This window comes from Ipomoea nil, unplaced genomic scaffold (genome assembly GCF_001879475.1).
Source record: "Ipomoea nil cultivar Tokyo-kokei standard unplaced genomic scaffold, Asagao_1.1 scaffold3245, whole genome shotgun sequence".
NCBI classification, from domain to species: Eukaryota; Viridiplantae; Streptophyta; class Magnoliopsida; order Solanales; family Convolvulaceae; genus Ipomoea; species Ipomoea nil.
The window spans coordinates 406,004-413,350 of NW_017619673.1; the positions used below are offsets into that span (position 1 = coordinate 406,004).

At 35.3% G+C, this 7,347-nt stretch overlaps 1 non-coding gene across 1 annotated transcript; it reads left to right on the top strand.

Annotated features, from left to right (window-relative positions):
* The first annotated feature begins 5,796 nt into the window (after positions 1-5,796).
* Positions 5,797-5,869, top strand: TRNAA-UGC. The gene has a single exon. It is a non-coding gene; the product is annotated as a tRNA-Ala (tRNA).
* The last annotated feature ends 1,478 nt before the right edge of the window (positions 5,870-7,347 follow it).

Sequence of the window (7,347 nt, forward strand, 5' to 3'; positions counted from 1 at the left end):
ATTGAAGTCTCCAAACTTGGGAACAATACAAGTTAAGAAGGGAATCAAGATTTTCAAGGTGACAACTTTGGAAATAAGGCCGACACCTTGCTCACATTCATATGAAAAGGGAAACAAGGGAGAAGTTTCGAAGAATGGAAAACGAGTTTCAACAAGGTAGTATTGAGTTCAACAAGGGAAAGAAAGATTCAGTCTAGAAAGGAAGTAGGAACTCGATTGCAACTCAAAAATGACAGTCAACAGAATAAACTTACCAAAATATGCACACCATCCGGGTGCAATAGCCAAAAGCACGATTAGAAACAACAAAGGATAGAAACAAAACTTAAACAAGAAGGAAACACACAACCTCACTGCGATTCCTAGAATTCACGCAAATCCTAAGGTCTCAACTTAAGCTCTTAAAGTCAACTTCTTAACATTCTAGGCTCAACCTAGGCTCGACAAGGTATCCTATCCCAACGGTTCGACACGGCTCTGATACCAACTGTAACCGAGCAGAACTAACACTAATGCCTATATCCCAATGGGTGGACAAGGCTCTGATACCAACTGTAACACCCCCGATTTCTAGCACAACTTAAGGCAATAAACTAGGCAAGGATAGGTAAGTAAGGTCTAACTGGTATAAATAAATTGCGGAAGCTAAGTCAAAACAAACGGGGATGCTATGCCACATTTAGGCTATCAAACCCAAATGCACAAGCTAGTCTAATCCTCAAACATAACAATCATAATAAGACAGGGAAACTAGTCAAAATCTTTCAAAACAACATAAGTCTAACATAAGGCTCACAGGCCAACAAACTAAGGATAAAATAAAAGGATCTAACTATAAGGTAGAAGCTACACTCGAACTACCGCTCTATCAAAAGCTGGACTACTCCATACATGAAAACAGTTTAAAACCACTAGCGATTATGCTAAGTAACCCCACTCCATTGTGTAAAGATATGTAGATATACATTTGATATTTTGAAATAGTTTTGAGACTTGGGAATACATATATATTTCACTAATCAATTCTAATTCAGTAAATCATAAGGAACGGAATCAAGACCAGACCAATACATGAGATATGCTCAACAACACGACATTATACCACAAGGACATCAATTAAGAGACCGATTCAACGAAGGGAATTATTGTGGTACAGGTGTGTACCCGCGGGCGGAACAGCGGGTGGTAGTCCACCCGCGGGTGGAAGAGAGAGGATCGGCATGCAGAGCCGCGGGTGGAGGTCCACCTGTGGTTCCACCCGCTGGTACGTGCTTGCGGAAGTGGCGGGTGGTTGTCCACGCGTGGTTCCGCCCTCTGGTATGTGATGCTTTGGCCTCTGTGTGTTGAATTCTTGAGCACTTGTGTGTCTCCTTTGATGTTTGATACGTCTAGAACGGTGTCCTAAGTATATCCATGACAAGATTATGAGTCTTGAATCGTGCTTGTGGTCCAACATTGTGATTCGTTGGATTTATGTGAAGTCATTGAGGTTCGATTGAACCATTGTGTTTCCCTTTTGATGTGCATGCTAGTTCTGATGTCGTTGATTCTAGTATGTGTTGTTTGTTTGTTCCTAATGAGGGCTGGCAACTTATGTTGCCAATCATGGTAATCTTTGGAATAAAGTCTATTGTTGTTATACCGTTGTTGATGGTCTATCTGTGCCTTTCATTGATATCTATCAGTTGTATTCGTTGTCATGATCTTGTACATATGTTGTACACGTTTGTTGATACTTGATTGGGCTATTGATGAGCTTCAATCCTCTTAATGATGATTATGTGTTACTATGAGATTGGTGGTATTGTTACTGAGCTTTGCTCACGAGATCGGTGGTATTGTTACTATGATATTTAATGGCACTACGTGTGCTGAGAGTTCAGCGGTATAATGATTGGTGGGGGACGACGGCCCCAGGCGGAATAAGATTGGACTTGGCGTTTAGGGTGGCACTGGAGGTACAGGTTGGAACTGAGATAAAGCCGGGGGTAGCCATAAGTTGGAACCGGGCATGAGGTTGGAACTTAAAACAAGTTGTTGATTATGAATCTTGTCTTTCGTTGCTTATGAGCATGTATAATTTGAATTCTACATTGATTACCGTATGATATATCTTGTTGTTAAGCATGTTGCTTTTGTCGTTCTCATTGATTTGTTGAGTACTATTGACATTGTTCTTTGATTGAGAGTGATGCTCTGATGAGTCTAGTGATGTTCCTCTCCTCGTTTTTAAAGGATTATATACTGTATTCCATTGTCTCAAATGATTTTCCCTATATCTATACTTTATGATACTCAACGCGTATTGGTGGGTTACCAGCTTTATTCGCTAACGGGTGCTACCCCTTGTTTTACAGGTTTTGAGTAGATGAAGGAGTGTGTGCCAGTGGACGAGTTAGTTAGCGTAGCCTTCTTTTATAGTTCTATTCTGTGGCCTGTGAGCCTAGATTAACGATTGTTAACTGTCATTTTCGGATTAAAATAGTGACTTAGCTTGTGCATCTATAGCTTAGGTAGATGTGGCGTGACATTCCCGCACTTAGTTATATGCTTCCGCTTAATCTTAATGACTGATTAGTTTTATTCCTGCCTTTGAGATTTAAAAAATTTGGTCAGAAATCGGGGGTGTTACACTTAGCATGTGAGATACGTGGATCGATACACCGCATCTCCAATTGCCTATGTAATTTGCAAGCTTTACATGAGTGCAAAATTTGTAACAAAAATGTAGAGTGTTGAATCAAATTGTATACAGTAACCGATACCCTACATCTCCAATTCTGATGTAACTTTACGGTTCGAAAATGTCGAGTGTGAAATCAAATCATACAACTTTTTGAATTATAAATGCTTTTTGTTATCTAAATTGTAGATATTTAATAAATTATTTACCATTATGGGGATGTAGCTCAGATAGTAGAGAGCTCGGTAAGCATGTGAGAGGTACGGGGATTTCCCTGCATTTTCAATTGTCTATGTTAGATTTCCTTGCATTTCCAATTTTCTATGTTATTTGCAAGCTTTACACCAGTGCAAATTTGTTACAAAAATGTCGAGTGTTTAATCAAATTGTATAATATTATAATTTTCAAATGCTTTTTTGCTTTCTAGATTAGTGATACTTAAAAAACTACTTATCGTTATGGGGATGTAGCTCATATGGTAGAGCGCTCGATTTGCATGCGAGAGGTACAGGGATTAATACCCCGCATCTCCAATTCCTATGTAGTTTGCAAACATAACATGGTGTAAATTTGTTACGAGAATGTTAAAATCCTATATTATTTTAATTTTCAAAGTTGACTGTCGAATCAAATCGTATAATATTATTATTTTTAAATGCTTTTTGTTTTCTAAATTATAGATATTTAATGAAGGAATTTGCATTATGGAGATGTAGCTCAGATGATAGAGCGCTCGCTTAGCATACGAGAGGTACGAGGATCGATACCTCGCATCTTTAAATCAAAAATCGTACCCTGCATCTCCAATTGCTTATGTAATTGTAAATATTTAATAAAGTATTTATCATTACGGGGATGTAGCTCAGATAGTAGAGAACTCGCTTAGCCTGTGAGAGGCACAGGGATCGATACCTCACATCTCAAATTGCTTATGTAAGCTTTACATGAGTGCAAAATTTGTTACAAAAATGTCGAGTGTTGAATCAAATTGTATACGGTAATCGATATCCTACATATCCAATTCTGATGTAACCTGCACGATTCGAAAATGTCGAGTGTGAGAGGTACGGGGATTTCCCTGCTTTACACTAGTGCAAATTTGTTACAAAAGATTAGTGATATTTAAAAAACCAATTTTCATTATAGGGATATAGTTCATATGGTAGAGCACTTGCTTTGCTTGCGAGAGGTACATGGATTGATATCCCGTATCTCCAATCCTTATGTAGTCTACAAACATTACACGGTGTAAATTTGTTTTGAATAAAATCCTATACTATTTTAATTTTCAAAGTTGACTGTCGAATCAAATCGTATAATATTATTAGGTAAAAAATGCTTTTTGTTTTCTAAATTATAAATATTTAATGAAATAATTCACATTATGGGGATATAGCTTAGATGGTAAAGCGCTTGCTTAGTATGCGAGAGGAAACGGGAGCAATACCTCAAATTTTCAATTTTTTATTTAATTTGCAAGGTTTACATTAGTGCAAAATATGTTACAAAAATGTCGAGTGTTGAATCAAATTGTATATGGTAATCGATACCCTACATCTCCATTTCTGATGTAACCTGCACGGTTCGAAAATGTCAAGTGTGAAATCAAATTGTACATATTTAATAAAGTCTCCATTTCTGATGTAACCTGCACGGTTCGAAAATGTCAAGTGTGTATATGGTAATCGATACCCTACATCTCCATTTCTGATGTAACCTGCACGGTTCGAAAATGTCAAGTGTGAAATCAAATCGTACATATTTAATAAAGTCTCCATTTCTGATGTAACCTGCACAGTTTGAAAATGTCAAGTGTGAAATCAAATCGTACATATTTAATAAAGTATTTACCTATTTAAAAAAGTATTTACCATTACGGTGATGTAGCTCAGATAGTAGAGAGCTCGCTTAGCATCTGAGAGGTACGGGGATCGATTCGATTGCAAGCTTTACATGAGTGCAACATTTGTTACAAAAATGTCGAGTGTTGAATCAAATTATATACAGTAATCGATACCCTACATCTCCAATTCTGATGTAACTTGCACGGTTGACAATGTCGAGTGTGAAATCAATTTATCGTACAACTTTTTGTTATCAAAATTATGGATATTTAATAAAATATTTACCATTACGGGGATCTAGCTTAGATAGTAGAGAGCTCGCTTAGCATGTAAGAGGTACGGGGATCGATACCTCGCATCTCAAATTGCCTATGTAATTTGCAAGCTTTACATGAGTGCAAAATTTGTTACAAAAATGTCGAGTGTTTAATCAAATATTATAATTTTCAAATGCTTTTTGCTTTCTAGATTAGAGATATTTAAAAAACCATTTTTAATTATGGGGATGTAGCTCATATGGTAGAGCGCTCGCTTTGCATGCGAGGGGTATAGGGATTAATACCCCATATCTCCGATTCCTATGTAGTTTGCAAACTCCACACAGTGCAAATTTGATACGAAAATATCGAGTTCTGAATCAAATACTATACTATTTTAATTTTCAAAGTTGAATGTCGAGTTAAATCGTATAATATTATTAGGTTTAAATTCTTTTTGTTTTCTAAATTATAGATATTTAATGAAGCAATTCGCATTATGTGGATGTAGCTCAGATGATAGAGCGCTCGCTTAGCATGCGAGAGATACGGGGATTGATGCCCTGCATCTCCAATTGCCTATGTAATTTGCAAGCTTTACATGAGTGCAAAATTTGCAACAAAAATGCCGAGTGTTGAATCAAATTGTATACGGTAATAGATACCCTACATCTCTAATTCTGATATACTTCACGGTTCAAAAATGTCGAGTGTAAAATCAAATCGTACATCTTTTTGAAGTATAAATGTTTTTTGTTATCTAATTATAGATATTTAATAAAGTATTTACTATTATGGGGATGTAGCTCAGATAGTAGAGAGCTCGCTTAGCATGTGAGAGGTACGGGGATTTCTCTGCATTTCTAATTTTCTATATTATTTGCAAGCTTTACACTAGTGCAAATTTGTTACAAAAATGTCGAGTGTTTAATCAAATTGTATAATATTATAATTTTCAAATGCTTTTTGCTTTCTAGATTAGTGATATTTAAAAAAACCATTTTTCATTATGGGGATGTAGCTCATATGGTAGAGCGCTCGCTTTGCATGTGAGAGGTACGGGGATCGATACCCCGCATCTCCAATTCATTCTTATGTTGTTTACAAACATTACATGGTGCTAATTTGTTACGAAAATGTCGATTTCTGAATAAAATCCTATACTAATTTAATTTTCAAAGTTGAGTGTCGAATCAAATCGTATAATGTTATTATTTTTAAATGCTTTTTGTTTTCTAAATTACAGATACTTAATGAAGCAATTCGCATATTATGGGGATGTAGCTCAGATGGTATAGCGCTTGCTTAGCATGTGAGAGGTATGTGGATTGATACTCTGCATCTCCAATTGCCTAAATGTAATTTGAAAGCTTAACAATTTTTTAAATTATAAAAGCTTTTTGTTTTCTAAATTATAGATATTTAATAATACACGGTTCGAAAATGTTACCATTACGGAGATGTAGCTCAGATGGTTGAGCGCTCGCTAAGCATGTGAGAGGTACGGAGATTTCCCTGCATTTCCAATTCTCTATGTTATTTGCAAGCTTTACACTAGTGCAAATTTGTTACAAAAATGTCGAGTGTTTAATCAAATTGTATAATATTTAAATTTTCAAATGCTTTTTGCTTTCTAGATTAGAGATATTTTTAAAAAAAAATTCATTATGGGGATGTAGCTCATATGGTAGAGTGCTCGCTTTACATGCAAGAGGTATGGGGATCAATACCTTGCATTTCCAGTTGCACGAAAATATTGAGTTTTGAATAAAATCCTATACTATTTTAATTTTCAAAGTTGAGTGTCGAATCGAATCGTATAATATTATTATGTTTAAATGCTTTTTGTTTTCTAAATTATAGATGTTTAATGAAGTAATTTACATTATGGGGATGTAGCTCAGATGGTAAAGTGCTCGCTTCGCATGCAAGAGGTATGGGGATCAATACCTTGCATCTCTAATTGATGACTATGTAATTTGCAAGCTTTACATAAGTGCAAAATTTGTTACAAAAATGTCGAGTGTGAATCAAATTGTATACGATAATTGATACCCTACATTTTCAATTCTAATACCGAAAAAATCAAATCGTACAACTTTTTGAATTTTTTAAGTGCTTTTTGTTTTCAAAATTATAAATATTTAATAAAGTATTTACCATTATGGGGATGTAGTATTTACCATTATGTGGATGTAGCTCAGATAGTAGAGAGCTCGCTTAGCATGTGAGAGGTACGGGGATTTCTCTGCATTTCCAATTGTCAATGTTAGATTTCTCTGCATTTCTAATTTTCTATATTATTTGCAAGCTTTACACAAGTGCAAATTTGTTACAAAAATGTCGAGTGTTTAATCAAATTGTATAATATTATAATTTTCAAATGCTTTTTGCTTTCTAAATTAGTGATATTTAAAAAATCATTTTTTATTATGGGGATGTAGCTCATATGGTAGAGCGCTTGCTTCGCATGTGAGAGGTACAGGGATTAAAACCCTGCATATCCAATAAATTTGTCATGAAAATGTTGATTTCGAATCAAATCGTATAATATTATTATTT